The 15,151-nt window shown below is 48.0% G+C and overlaps 1 protein-coding gene across 4 annotated transcripts in view; it reads left to right on the top strand.

Annotated features, from left to right (window-relative positions):
- IL11RA (interleukin 11 receptor subunit alpha) overlaps window positions 1-15,151 on the top strand; it is a 145,238-nt gene that overhangs the window by 57,280 nt on the left and 72,807 nt on the right. For 2 of the 4 annotated variants that reach the window (XM_083575805.1, XM_083575807.1), the window contains exon 2: window positions 3,645-3,720. The gene's annotated coding sequence lies outside the window, so the exon portion shown is untranslated. Of the gene's footprint in view, window positions 1-3,288; window positions 3,442-3,644; window positions 3,721-4,510; window positions 4,658-15,151 lie in introns of those variants that run through there. The other 2 variants (XM_083575809.1, XM_083575806.1) reach the window with 2 other exon arrangements.

Genomic DNA, 15,151 nt, shown 5'->3' with positions numbered 1-15,151 from the left:
ATATGTATGTATACAGAGAAAATAAAAACAATCAGAATACAATGATAAGGGTAAAATTGATTCTAGAGAAGATGAGTAGCGGTGGAGGGAAGTTAAACAGGGTGGTGAGTTTATTTTATTTTGTTTATGTTTTTTCTTTATGGATATTGTATGATGATTTAATATATAATGATTTAATGTTTCTTTTCTGTTATGTATTATTTCTCTTTTTTTTTAATTAAATTGCATGACGGAAAATCGAAATAAAAATACAAAAGGAAAAAGGAAAAAGAAGAAGTATCACGTAGTGAGGCTTTAGAAGCCTGATTTGCACAACCACAAGTCAAGGTTCAGGAGTCGGTCCTCCCTTGTGGTTTCCTCTCCTCAGAGGATTACAGAGCCTAGCAGCTCTTTGGGACTCCTTGATACCCATTCCATATTTGTAAGAACTTGATTGTTTAGAGTTAGTTTTAGTAGTTAGTTAGTTAGTTAGTTATTAGAAGTTTTCACTGAAAAAAAATTATGAAATAAAAGAAATATGACTACAGTCATACCTTGGAAGTGGAACGGAATCCGTTCCAGAAGTCCATTCGACTTCCAAAACGTTCGTAAACCAAAGTGAGGCCAGCAGAAGCTTCTGCCGCCAATTGGAAGCCCCATCGAATGTTTGGCTTCCAAAAATAGTTCGCAAACCAGAAGTCATTTCCAGGCTTGCGACGTACGGGAGCCAAAACGTTCGAGAACTAAGCTGTTTGAAAACCAAGGTACGGCTGTAATGCGAAAGGAAAGGAAAAGGAAAAATAACCAAAGCATTACAATACAACAGAGTATACAGTAGGGTAAATAAGTACATAAGTAATACAATCACTTATGTACTGTTTGTTTATTTGTTTTTATAATCAAGTGGTATATAAATTCTCTGAAATAAATAAATGGGAAAGGGGAAAACATGCTTGTGCACTAGCTCTTACAATTCTGAGAATGGGCAACTGTGATTCAGACGATTTTGGATTGCCTGATGGCATCTCTGCTGCCAGGTGGCAATTGAGCGAGGGCCAAAGGCAGCTGATCTCTCAGCAGAGGAGATGGCCTGGCCCTGTTTTGCTCCCCCCCCCCCCCAGCTCTGCAGCCTGATGGAACGACTTCAGCTCCTTTCCCAAGCCTGACCTCTCAGGATTTATGGAACTTTCTTTCTCTCCCTGTAAAATGCACATTGTGCTGTGCCGATTCCCATGCCTGGCATCTGACGCAGTCGGCTGTTGCCTTTCAGCGTCTCTGCAGACCTGTGATTAGTCTCTTCGCGGGTGCGGTGTTCCTGCAACGAATCCTGCCCATATCTGCTGCTGCGGGACAGCCTACCCTCTTCTGTGATTTGTTTCTGACATGAGGTTGCTGTGGCGATGGCCACCACATGGCTTGGCAAGGCCAGCGCCAAGCAGAAGGTGATTTATGAGTGGGAAGAGAACAGATCTTGCATCGCCCCCTCCACATTCTGCCTTTCCAAACCCCATGACTTTTCCTTTTCCCCGGGAGCTGAGAGGTTAACGGGACCCCCCTCTTCCTGGACCAAACCGATGGCCCAGCACCTTTCGAGGGGCTGCTTCTCAGGTGCGCTTGGAGCTTCCCGGAGCCCAAAAGGGCCCTTTGTTTTGGAAGCGGCAGAGGGCTGTTTTGCACGGCTGGAATGCAGCGCTCCCGTCCCGGCGAGCGAAGGAGCATGGGAGCGGCAGTGGGCTGTTTGCTTTGGAGCTCGCCTGCTGGCTGACCCGAGCGCCTCCGTGCTTGGAAGCTGGCTTGTGGCTATGCCCTGCCCTGGGCCAGGAGGCGTCGCTAGCCAAAGCACAGCTATGGAGAGCCGTCCAGCAGGAAAGAGGTTGCCCAGCTGCGGTTTTGAAAGGGTGGCGGTGGAAGCCATGAGGAACGGGCAGACGGCTAAGGGACCCAGGTGCCCGGGGAGCCCTTTGACCCCTTCTTTCTGGAGGGAGGGAGGAGTAGCAGCAGGATCAGGACCCCTTACAGCTCAGCTGAGCACCTCTAGTCTAGAGGTCTGGTCTTGCCACGTGCCCGTAGCTCAGAGACTCCAGTCCCTCTGGCATCTCCAGCGAAGGCTGGGAATTATCCATGCCTGAAAGCTTGGCGCCACTGCTGCCAGTCAGGGTAGACAGTATTGAGTTAGTTGGACCCAATTCTTCGCTTAGTATAAGGCTCCTTCCTAGGCTCCCATGACAGAGTTGGGCTGCAAAAGTACTTTGACATGGAACCTGTGGGCCGCACAGTGCCTTGTCGCAAGGCTGAAATTTGAAGCCTCCTCCCCAGCCCACACACTGACTTCCCAAAGATGACTAAACAAGGCTCCGGGGTGAACCTCAGCCAGCTTGTTAGGTGCTTGTAGGCAGCCATGCTCTCCCCACCTCGGTGCCCCCTCTCCCCCAGAATGGGGGTGACAGCGCTGACCTACCTTGCAGGGTTGTTTGTAAGGACTGGAACAAGCTGGCGTAGAGGAAGCGCCTTAAACGGTAATGTGCTCATGCCCTGCTCTGTGTGGTTGAGTTTCATAATAAGCGCAGTAGGGCATAGCAGGTGGAGAGAGGAGAGTCTTCTTCTTCTTCTTCTTCTTCTTCTTCTTCTTCTTCTTCTTCTTCTTCTTGTATTTTAATATTCTGTTGGAAGCCGCCCAGAGTGGCTGGGGAATGGGTGGGGTATAAATATATTAATATTATTGTTGTTGTTGTTATTATTATTATTATTATTATTATTATTATTATTATTATTATTGCTAACACTAACTCAGTGGAACGGCTCTGCTCTGCAATGCTTCTGAATCCCATTTGCTGGAAGACGTGGGTTTTTCTTTAGGGCATCTGGGCGAGGTCCAGATGTCTTGACCCAGCAGGCCCTTTCTATATGCTTTCACCCACAACCCCATTGCCTCTCAGGTAATTTCCTCAAGCCCCGTTCTTTGCTCAAGTGGCCATTAGCTCCTGCAGAGTGTGATCCTGCTCACAGCAATTGCGTGATTTGTGCATGATTTTTTCACAGCACCCCGGATCGCCTCTTCCTCCTCTCCCTTGCCCGCTGATACCCACACCTGCGCAGGTTGATGATGCTCCTTTCCTCTCCTCGCTTGCTTTTGCCCTGTCCCGGAAACTCCCCCTGCAAAGGGGAGAGCCAGGGAGGCCTTGCCTTTCGCTCCTGGTATCTGCAGCCTGAAATCGAACCCGGCCCCCGGCTCCCCCACTCCATTCCCCAGCCGCCAAACTTTTTTACGAGCGCTTTGCTTTTGACATTATTTTTAGGAATTTCTCCAGCGTGTGGCTGGGCTGGTGGGGGGAGGGCGGTGGGGGAAAACGGTTTTCCTTTCCTCCCGAGCAGCAGGCAGGAGCCGCTGGGCTGCTTTGGCTGCCGTTCTGCTTGTTAACAGAGCAGTTGCTGTTCGGCTCCTGCCAGAGCCTCAGGTTACGGGTAGGCGAGGGGCTCGGGTTGGGTGCAGTGGGGCGGCTGCCGAGGGGAGGGGGCTTGGGCTGCGGGGAGGCTTGGGCGAGGGGCAGAAGCGGGGGTCGCGGTGGGGATTGGGTGGGTGTGTTCCCAGCTCTCCGGCTGCAGCCAGCGTCAAGAATAGCGGCCCCCCCTCCACCAACCCCCCTTTCCTTTCTTTCTTTTCCCAGAGTTTTTGTGATCTGGCGGCGGCTGCGAGGCCATGGGGAACTGCAGAGGCAGCAGAGGCAGCACCAGGTCTTGAAGGTAAGCTCTTGCCACAGGACGGCAGGAATCACCCTGCGCTCTCCGAAGGACGAGGGAGACTAGTAGTTGTGGGTTCCGGAGCATGGTGCTGTCCGGTTGCACCAGGCAGAGGAGAAACCCCGTGGGTTATAAGTGGTTTAGATACTGCTAGGGGAAACGGGGTGTCTGAAGGATCCATGCGCTGCCTGAACCTCTCCATCCCTATGCTGTGCATGTGTTTTATGGCACGTGGGGCATGCTCCGAGGGCGCCAGGCTGTGTTCCTCTGGCCGATCCCGGCAGAAGGAGCTTGGCTCCTCCAGAGGCGACACGGCATCGCTGAGTCACAATCCACTGAGTCAGCACTCTGGGACCCCTGCGTCAACGGGGTCACCGCACGCGGTGGACTCTCTCGTATCTGAGTCAGAGCGTTGGGAAGCGTTCAGTCCTGCGCAGCCGAGTTCAAAGCGTTTTGCAGGGCGCACTGCACACAAGTCTCGGGCTGTTTTTACAACGTGTGTTTTCCGCACAGCCAGGGAGAGCGTCGTTAGGGCTGCAGCCGTTTCCTTGCTAAATGTATTTGCTCCGCCGTTTAGGGTGCAACAACCCTCACAAAGCTGCTTTACAGCATTTAATAAATATATTCCAAAACTCTTACCACTTTAGCGCTCAAAAAAGAAGCTTCCAAATTTATTTCCAAAGTTAACTCTGGTGCACTACTGCAATGGTGGTGCAAGCTGCTTTGTGCTGTTGTTTTTGTGTGAGTTGCTCAAACTTCCACTCAGGCTATCTAAGCCGAAATGTTTCTCTAGATCTCCTGAGCCGAAGCTTTGCCAGACTTATTACCCTTCCAGCAGTGACAGTAGCAGCAGCAGCAGCCGCCCTGGTCGATTGTATCTCATCCAACTCTCCAAGGTCAACCCAAAGCAACCTTTTAATGGGGCCATAAACCAGGAGGGGTATGTAGAAAGTTTCGGCATGCGGACCCTGCATTTATGGAACACTCTCCCTCGGAGATTAATCAAAGCCCAGCGCTGTAACCTTCTGAAAGCCGTGCACAATCTGCTTGGGTTGGCTTCTGTTGCAGGGGACAAGCAGAAAAACGGTGGTGGGGTTAAGAGACCAACTGAGTTTTTAATGCCGAATTGGATTTAAAGTGGATGCTTCATTTGTTTAATCTGTTAACTGCCCTCCGAGTCTCCAGGGTGGGGTGAGCTAGGTCCTCAAAGAATTAAATCGCCGCTCTTTTATTAGCCATTTATTAACCAAATAAGTTGTTTTGGTTCTATCTCTGTTTAACCCGTTGCTGTGCACGGTCTCTGTGAAGGCGGAGGAATTGGCTTCCATTTTTCTGCCTTTATAGTTCTCTGGCTGCATTGCAGTTTACCTTCTCTGCTGCTGATATAGTTCAGTTGCTCTGGAGCACAACAGAAATATCTGTGTATGTTTCGCCTGGAGAAGAGACGATTGTTGTGGATTATTGTGGGAAAGGTTTAGAAAGAGGGCGATGAAAATTATCAAGGGGATGGAGAAAGGTTGCAGCATTTAGGACTTTCTAGTTTAGAGAAAAGGTGAGTTAAAAAGGTGGCATGATAGATGTTTATAAACCCATGGCATGGAGAAATTGGAGAGAGAAATCTCATAATACCAGAACCCAGCTGGGGGGCATCCAAGGAAGCTAAATGTTGGGAGAATTCAAGACAAAAGAAAATACTTGCACAGTGCACAGTTCAACTATGGAACTCCCTGCCGCAAGGAGGTAGTGACAACCACCAAATTGGATGACTTTAAAAGAAGATTAGACAGATTTATGGAGTGTAAGGTTCTTCTGATAGCTACTAGTCAGGTAGGCTATATTTGGCCCTAAATGGCCTTGGCTCAGTATACCTGAAGGAGAGTCTCCACCCCCATGGGTGGAGCCCGGACACTGAGATTCAAAACCAAGGAGCTTCTGACCCTCACTGGAAGAAGTTACAGGGAACCAGGCAGAGGGCCTTTTCAGTAGTGGCGCCTGCCCTGTGGAACGCCCTCCCATCAGATGTCAAGGAAATAAACAACTATCTGACTTTTAGAAGACATCTGAAGGCAGCCCTGCATAGGGAAGTTTTTAATGTTTGAAGTTTTATTCTGTTTTTAATGTTCTGTTGGGAGCCGCCCAAAGTGGCTGGGGAAGCCCAGCCAGGTGGGCGGGGCAGAAATATATTATTATTATTATTATTATTATTATTATTATTATTATTATTATTCACAATTGGAGGAAGAACTGTTTCTGAATACCAGCCACTGGAAACGGCAGGAAGGGAGAGGGCTACTCTTGTGCTCAGATGCTTGCAGGTTTCCCAGTGGGGTAACTGGTTGGCCATTGTGAGAACAGGACACTGGACTAGATGGGCCATTGCTCCAGCAGGCTTTTCTCATGCTTATATTAATGTGAGCCATGGCAGAGGTCTTCAGATACCTGCTGGACTGTCTCACACAGAAGATGGAGTGAACTCTTGTTCTCCCGTTGCTCCAGAGGGCAGGACCAGCATTGGAGGGTGAAAACTGCAAGGCAGCAGCTTTTTTTTGCTATGAACATTACGAGAAATTTCCTAACGGCAAGAGCCGTTCAACAGTGGAACAGTCTGCCTCAAGGATGTGGTGCCCTCTCTTTTGCCGAGGCAGAGACTGGGCAGCCATCACCAGTCAGGGATGCTGTAGATTCCTAGGCCTTCAATTTGTTGTTGTTGTTGTTTAGTCGTTTAGTTGTGTCCGCCTCTTCATGACCCCCTGGACCAGAGCACGCCAGGCCCTCCTGTCTTCCACTCCCTCCCGCAGTTTGGTTAGACTCATGCTGGTAGCTTCGAGAACACTGTCCCACCATCTGGTCCTCTGTCACCCCCTTCTCCTTGTGCCCTCCATCTTTCCCAGGATCAGGGTCTTTTCCAGGGAGTCTTCTCTTCTCATGAGGTGGCCAAAGTCTTGGAGCCTCAGCTTCAGGATCTGTGCTTCCAGTGAGCACTCAGGGCTGATTTCTTTCAGAATGGAGAGGTTGGATCTTCTTGCAGTCCATGGGACTCTCAAGAGTCTCCTCCAGCACCAGAATTCAAAAGCATCAATTCTTCGGCGATCAGCCTTCTAGGCCTTCAATATCCCTCCCAAATCCAACATTCTGTGATGCTTTCACAACCTAGATGAATTGTGTCATTCTGGATTTTTTGGGAAGGCTGAAATCAAGAGACCCATTTCCACACACTCCCTTCCCAAGTGGCCGAATTGGTAGCGTTAGCTACCCAAGCAGATGTTGCAATCCGGTAGACAACGCCAAAGGTTTTTTGGAGCCCGCTTGGCCGGTGTGGTCAAATGCCGGCAACTGCATGGCTGTGGCGTGAAAGGGGCATGAGGAGTCATCACCAGCGTATCTTGGCAGCATTTGAGTTCCTCATCTCTAGGCAGGCTCAGAATTTGAGGAGGTAAAGAGCTGAAGGTGGCGGTTTAAATGTCAGAGAGGAAATGTGCTTTTGCTCAGCTGGATTTCCAAGGGGAAATCTGTCTTTGGACAAAGATCATAGAATCTTAGAATCTTGGAAGGGACCCCAAGGGTCATCTAGTCCAACCCTCTGCAATGCAGGAATCTCAGCTAAAGCATCCATGACAGATGGCCATCCAGCCTCTGCTTGAAAACTTCCAATGGAGGAGAATCCACAACCTCCCAAGGGAGACCATTCCATTTTCAAATAGCTCAAATAGCTCATACTGTCAGAAACTTCTTCCTGATGTTTAGACGGAATCTCCTTTCTTGCAACTTGGAGCTATTGGTTCGAATCCCACCCTCCAGAAGAAACAAACTTGCTCCATCTTCCTGTGACAGCCCTTGAGATATTTAAAGATGGCTATCATATCTCCTCTCATCCTCCTCTTCTCCAGGCTAAACATATCCAGCTCCTTCAATCGTTCCTCATAAGGCTTGGTTTCCAGACCCTTGATCATCTTGGTTGCCCTCCTCTGCACACCTTCCAGTTGTCAACATCCTTCTTAAATTGTGATGCCCAGAATTGGACTCAGTATTCGAGGTGTGGCCTGACCAAGGCAGAACAGAGTGGTACTATTATTTCCCTTGATCTGGACACTAGACTTCTGTTGGTGCAGCCTAGAATAGCATTCACTTCTTTTGTCGGTGCGTCTTACTGTTCACTCATGTTAAGCTTGTGGTCCTAAGACCCCTTGATCTTTTTCATGTCTCCTACTGATAAGCCAGATGTTCCTCATCTTATATATATGCATCTGGTTCTTCCTGCCTAAGTGCTTAACTTTACATTTGTCCCTGTTGAAATTCATTTTGTGAGCTTGCGCCCAGTACTCCAATCTGTAAAAGTCATTCTGAATTCTGATTCTGTCTTCTGTGGCATTACCTTACCTTATGGCAGGATGGGTGAAAGACTCATTCTAACATGAGAAGATCTTGCTGGATCAGGCCAGTGGCCCATCTGGTCCAGCATCCTGTTCTCACAGGGACCGACTAGATGCTTGTGCGAAACCTCCAAGCAGGATCCAGGCTCTATAGGCCTCTCCCTTCCTGTGGTTTCCAGCAACTGGGATTCGGAAGCCTGGCTGCCTCCGACTGCAGAGGCAGAGCATAGTCATCCTGGCCATCGATAGCAATAGCCTCCACAAATTTGTCTACTCCTCTTTTAAAGCCATCTAGGTTGGCAGCCATCCCTGCCTCCTGTGGCAGGGAGTTCCACAGTTCAACTGTGCTGAAGATGGCCTCATCATCATCACCTTCTGCTGTTGAACCCAGGACCTTTGGTCTGTCCCTGAGCTCTGGCCACTCCTTGTTGAGGGGTAAAGCCCCCCAGGTTAACAGTTATGTGGTGAAGCCTGCCCAAAAGCGCTTGCCCCTCTTCCAAGGTTCGTGCAGCTTAGCTGTGACTGCTCCGTTCTGAAAGAAATCCATTCTGTACGTTTTCAAGAGCACCCTTTACAAAATAAAAAGCAAATCACACGTTGCAGGACACTCAGAGTTTGGCATTTCTGTCCTTTCCTGAAAGAGGAAAAAGCTGGAGGGTTTGGGTTTCAAAATATGGATTTCAGTGTTGGAAGGAAATTCAGTTTTAATGAGGTCTTCTGTCTCTATTCATTTTATTGCCTTCCCTGAGCCTTTAGAGTGGAGTAGGCAGTAAAATAAATTGTCCGGCTCTCCAGGAGCCTTCTAAGTTACCACCGGAAGATCCAGCATCGGTCTGTTGCCATGGGAGCTCTGCCACGGTGGGAAGCAAGGAGAGATGGTCCCACCGTAGAGACAGAAAAGGTGGCAGGTGCTGAGCTTTTGATACACAAAAGGTGCCCACGTTCAACCCTTGCCATCTCTGGTGGGAAGGAACCTGGTAGCAAGGCTGGTAGTCTTGGTTCGGGTGGCACAGAGACTCACAGAATTGTAGTTCTGGGAGGGGACCCCAGCGGTCATCTAGTCCAACCCCCTGCAATGTGGCAATCATGGCTAAAGAACCCCTGACAGAAGGTCATTCAAGCTCTCCAGCAAAGGGGAGTCCACCACCTTCCGAGGGAGTTTTTTTAAACAGTTGGATGGGTTGTCGTGTTGTCTTGAAGCTAGGAAATTAAGGGACAATTTATTTTACTGCCTGCTCCACTCTAAAGGCTCAGGGAAGGCAATAAAATGGAAACGATGCCTTATGAGGAACGGCTAAGGGAGCTGGGCATGTTTAGCCTGGAGAAGAGGAGGTTGAGGGGTGATATGATAGCCATGTTCAAATATATAAAAGGATGTCACATAGAGGAGGGAGAAAGGTTGTTTTCTGCTGCTCCAGAGAAGCGGACACGGAGCAATGGATCCAAACTACAAGAAAGAAGATTCCACCTAAACATTAGGAAGAACTTTCTGACAGTAAGAGCTGTTTGACAGTGGAATTTGCTGCCAAGGAGCGTGGTGGAGTCTCCTTCTTTGGAGGTCTTTAAGCAGAGGCTTGACAACCATATGTCAGGAGTGCTCTGATGGTGTTTCCTGCTTGGCAGGGGGTTGGACTCGATGGCCCTTGTGGTCTCTTCCAGCTCTATGATTCTATAAAGTTCAACGAAAAGCGTAGAAGACCCAGTGGATCAGTTCATTCACTAATCAGTTTATGCATAAGGTCCATATATGTGAAAGTGTCTATTCCACCTGTCTGTTCATAGAGTCCAACAATCCACACAAAAGGTTGTTGCAGTTTGACAAGGATTTCCGGAATATTAGCCTTGTTTCACTGTCTTGGGCTTCATCAGTAGTACAAACTCATATGTGATATCACAGGACAGTGGATCTTATAGCATAGTAGTAGCTGCTGTAAGAACCACAAGCCCAGCAGCAACTCAGTCAAAGAACTCTTTGGCTTCCATCTTGGCAAAATGGCGCCCGGCCTTCTCGAAGGATTCAGCAGATGAAACAATACGGTCGAGGCGGTAGTGATTCTGTGCGGCCTTCTAAAGAGCTCTTTCAGCAAATAGATTTATTTTAATTGTGCTTCTTAAAAATGCAGTTTGAAAATCTAGGTCTTTGCCCTGTGGTGTATGAGGTGATTTGAATTCCGGGCACACAGATGGTAATTTTCTGGACTCAGTGAAATGGGGACAATTCGGTCGGATGTTGCTTCTCTCAGTGTGCACAGATGGAGCTCATCATTGCTTTTTGTTCCCTGTTTTGCCTTCCTGCTCATAAATCCTGAGAGGTATTTCCTGAAACTCTAAACTCTATATGAGTGAAAACTGGTTTGACAATCGTATCCCCTCTTCACAGGGACTCTTGGGAACTGTAGTTTTTTAAGTGGGGGGGCTAGGAGCGCCTAACAGGATCCAGACCATCTTGCCAGCTACAGTTCCTGGGATTCTTCCGGTGAAGTGATGCCAAAGTGATAGGCAACGAATGCGAGTTAGTGCAGCGGATGTGCCCCAAATAGGCGTTCGTACTTGGTTTGTGCACCTTGGCATTTTCTAATGGAGCATCTAAGGACACGTTCGCAAGTGGTGCTAAAAATGCTTTTCGGTCCGAAAAGTGTGAAGCTGGTTAATGAGGTGTAGAAAGTGGAAAAGAGCCATTTTAAAAATAGAAATCTGCATGCCAGCTAATGAACATTTCCTTTTTTCATTTCGAACTACACTTGTGGGAAACGGGCACAGGGGACTCACTGAGTTATTATACATGTCATACGAAAATGAGCATCTGTCCCGGAGAAACTGAGGCTTTCTTGGAGGTGATTTGCGGTTCCAGAGTGAGAAGGTCAGTGCTGCAAGGCAGATTTCCCTGAAAGATGGGCTTGCCCACCACCACTGATCAACTCCTGCGATGCACAAATGCAGGCGAGTGTTGTTTGGTGTGTTCCCGGACGCGTTCTCCGTTTACACAGAGCCACAGTGACGCCCAGCAAGATTGGCCGGCGCCTCGCGTGAACGCCCTGGGACACTTCCCACAAGCCTCTGCAACAAGCCGTCGCTCGGCAGACACACGTCGACGTGGAAAGGGCTCTCTGCAGCTAGAAAATTCTGAAACCCACTGGAATAGCCAGGCATAGATGTTGAAAGCCGGCGTGGCGTTTCGCTCCAATGTTTTGAGCATCCTCCTCTGCCTGTGTGAAACTGAGTCACACAAGGTCTGGATGCTTTTGCGAAGAAATCTGAATTTTTAACGAAAAATGCAAGCAAGCCTTGCGGCGAGAGGCTTAAGGTGTTGAGTTGCAGGGCTGCAGTGTGGACATGCTCTCTTGATGGATTAAATGCACACGGGTTGGAGGTGTTTGGAGAGCTGTGGGCCCTGCAATGTTTTGCCAGCCAGCACATGCCAACCAGCATGGCTTTTCTTGTGCAACTCATTGTTTTCCCATCTGTGTAGTAATAATAATAATAATAATAATAATAATAATAATAATAATAATGATATCAGGGGGTTACTCGAGAGCAATCAGGCAAATGCCTCTCTGGTCAGCTCTAAAGCCTCGTTATTGGTGCCAAAAATCCTTCACCATGCAGAGCGTTACTATTCTGTGGCTGGCTCATTCACTGGCAGAATCTGTGAGTGGGCGGTCCTTAAACCTTCCCCAGCAGAGTAGTTTCTTGACGCCCAGTCTGCGCCTCCCCTCTCAGCATGGAAGCCTACTGTGCAGGGAGGGCGTGGGTAACGGAGGACCTCTCTCCTCCCCGCTTTGCCCAGGCAAGGTGTCCTGGCACCGCCGCGCCTCCTCTGAGCCCTGAAGCTCCTCTCCACTACTCTGGCTACTCTGCTCCGCTGAGGAGGTGCTGCTTCCCACGATCTTCGGGGGCTCTCTGTAATCCATCCGGCTTTTCCCCTCTCGCCCCTGAGCCGATGGCAGTTCCCTGACAATAATAATAATAATAATAATAATAATTTTATTTATACCCTGCCTTTCCCGGTTCAAAAACCGGGCTCAGGGCAGCTAACAACAAATTTAAAACACTTAATTGTAAAAACAGCATAAAATACAGTATAAAAACATGAATAGCAATAAAATTCAAAGTTCAGAAACCAATTTAGGGGAAATCCATCTAATAAACATTAGATAATCCCCAGGGCTAGCTGGCTGAACTGGTTCTACAGCGAGGAGGCCACGGGAGAATTAGCTGTGGGATCCCAGAGCGGGTAATCTTCATAAAAAGGGGAGGGGGAGGGAAGAGAAGGGAAATAAAAGATCAGGCTAAGTTCAAATTAAAAGCCAGGCAGAATAGCTCTGTCTTACAGGCCCGGCGGAAGGAGGTTAAATCCTGAAGGGCCTGTGTACATGTGTACCCTCTGAGCACATGCAGGGATGTTCCGATTCTAGACAATTCAGTTTCATCCATAGAAGAAGCCATTCTGCATATGTCCAAAGGGGTTGTTGTTTTGGGGAAGAGCAGAGGAATGATGGGATCTTGTGACAAGTCATGTCTGTCTTCCGTGTGTGTGTGACGGATTGCAGAGGCTGGCCCACCCCTTTCCTTTGCTGAAAGCCTTCACGCGGGATACAGGCATGCTTTTTCCAGAAGAGCTGACAAATGGAAGTTGCTGAGCTTGATGTGCCTTTGGTTTGATCCAGCAGCCAGGCTCTTCCTATGCTGTGACGTCGATGTTCTCGCTGAGTGCAGTCAGACCTCGGTTTCCGAACATAATCCATTCTGGAAGCCTGTTCAGCTTCCGAAATGTTCAGCTGTTGAGCTTCCTGCAATCAAGTGGAAGCCACGTTGGACATCTGGCTTCTGGGAAACGTTTGAAAACCGGAGCATTTATCGTATTTTTTGCTCTATAAGACTCACTTTTTCCCTCCTAAAAAGTAAGGGGAAATGTGTGTGCGTCTTATGGGGCGAATGCAGGCTGCGCAGCTATCCCAGAAGCCAGAACAGCAAGAGGGATTGCTGCTTTCACTGCGCAGCGATCCCTCTTGCTGTTCTGGCTTCTGAGATTCAGAATATTTTTTTTCTTGTTTTCCTCCTCCAAAAACTAGGTGCGTCTTGTGGTCTGGTGCATCTTATAGAGCAAAAAATATGGTACTTCCAGGTTTTCGGCATTCGGGAACCGAAACGTTCCAAAACGGAGGCGTTTGGGAGCTGAGGTTTGACAGTAGTGATTTATTCCATAATATTTTTTTTGCAAGCATCAATCTGATAATGCCACAATCCTGTGCATCATTGCGCTTCTGAATTCCAGTTGCTGGCAGATGGGCACGGTCTGACTGCTGCCGGGCTCATGCACAGCTTGCAGGCTTCCGCTGGCGTCTGGTTGGCCGTTGCAAGCCCAGGATGACGGATGGATGGACCATTGGCTGATCCAGCAAACTTGTCCTATGTTCTCATAACATTTTGGAGGGGGTGTCCGTGCAGTGGAGACCTTTGCTGAGACGGTACCAAGTGGGCCTCCTTTGAGGCAGCTGGAGCACCAGAGAGGGACGCATTGAGTTCTAGGATTCGAGGAACACACAGGACCAGGTCATCTCCTGATCCAGCCATCAGGGCCACGGCATGCCTTTCACCTCTCCTTGCATTGCGTCTCAATATCACTGCCCAGATGTGATGCCCTGGCTTAGTCTGCTTTGCTTAGTGTGAACCCAAATATGTGTGTGCTTATTTGTGAATGGAGTTGTTTTCTCCAAGCCTAGAGACGGCGTCCCACTGAACACAAGCAGAGACGACTGTTTGTTCCGTATTCATTTCAATTATTTAAATACAGTGCTCCCTTGGTTCTCAAAATTAATCCGTTCCGGAAGTCAGTTCCAAAACCAAAGTGTTCCAAAACCAAGGTGCATTTTCCCATAGAAAGTAATGCAAAACGGATTAAACCGTTCCAGACTTTTAAAAACAACCCCTAAAGCAGCAAATTAACCTGAATTCTACTATCTAACGAGACCATTGATCCATAAGCAATAAACAATGTACTGCAGTCACACAATCAATCAGTAGCTGAACTGGGTTCCACAGAGTCAGAAAAACAAAACAAAAGCCGCAAAAACAAAAATGCAAAATAATTAGCAAAAACAGACAGACCTCAGCATAACACTCAAATTGTTAGTGTAACACTCAAAACAGAAGTGTAACACTCAAAACGGAGCACGTTCAGCTTCTGAAAAAAGTTTGCAAACCGGAACACTTACTTTCGGGTTTGCAGTGTTTGGGTTCCAAGGCATTTGAGAACCAAGGTACCACTGTACTGCCCTTTTGCCACAACAAAAGCAAATAGATAAGAATACATTGAAAAAAGAAAACAGTCTGGCATTTGACACTACTTTGTGCATTGTTAGCTCAGAATCTGGGTATATCTTTTCTGTGGGTGTGTCATATGTTTGTATTTCCCGCTTTGTGGAAATAATCTGCAAAGCGATTTGCGGATTGTGAGCTGACCTGGCAATAGCATTCCTAAGGTCCTTAAAGGATGGGGAAGGCGGGTCAGTGACAAGAGCCTTTGCTTCGGTGGCTGAATCGCTTAAAGCCCTGCTGGGTTGCTGCCGTTTTGCAAAGCCAGACGGGGCATGTTGTGCAACACGCAGTAAAACGGTTGACGACCGGCAACTGTCAAGTGTGGAGCCAGGATTCTCGGCTGACGGACACATGCTCAGGCGTCTCAGTTTCCATAGGGACTGGCTGCTTCCCCAGGAATGCTCCTGGCATTTAAATATAACCCATCTTGCACCAACGCAGTGGATTGTTTTCTAGGCCTCTGATATCACCGTCGACTCTTGGATCCGGGTCTTGTAAACAACAGATGAGGCAGTAAATCTACGTCTGGATTGTATTGCGTGGGACTGCAGGTGGGGACTCACGTCACAGAATGCTCCTCCATGGAACAAAACTCTTTTACCTAGAAATCTAGCCTTCTGCAGAGAAGGCCAAGCCTATTTTATTTTATTTTATTTTATTTTATTTTTATTATTTTATTTTATTTTATTTTATTTTATTTTTATTATTTTATTTTATTTTATTTTATTTTATATATTAAATTTCTA

The sequence above is a fragment of the Podarcis filfolensis genome, assembly GCF_964270895.1.
Source record: "Podarcis filfolensis genome assembly, chromosome: 11".
Lineage (NCBI taxonomy): Eukaryota > Metazoa > Chordata > Lepidosauria > Squamata > Lacertidae > Podarcis > Podarcis filfolensis.
Note: the sequence above shows the minus strand (reverse complement) of the source record. Positions and strands in the feature narration are given on the sequence as shown.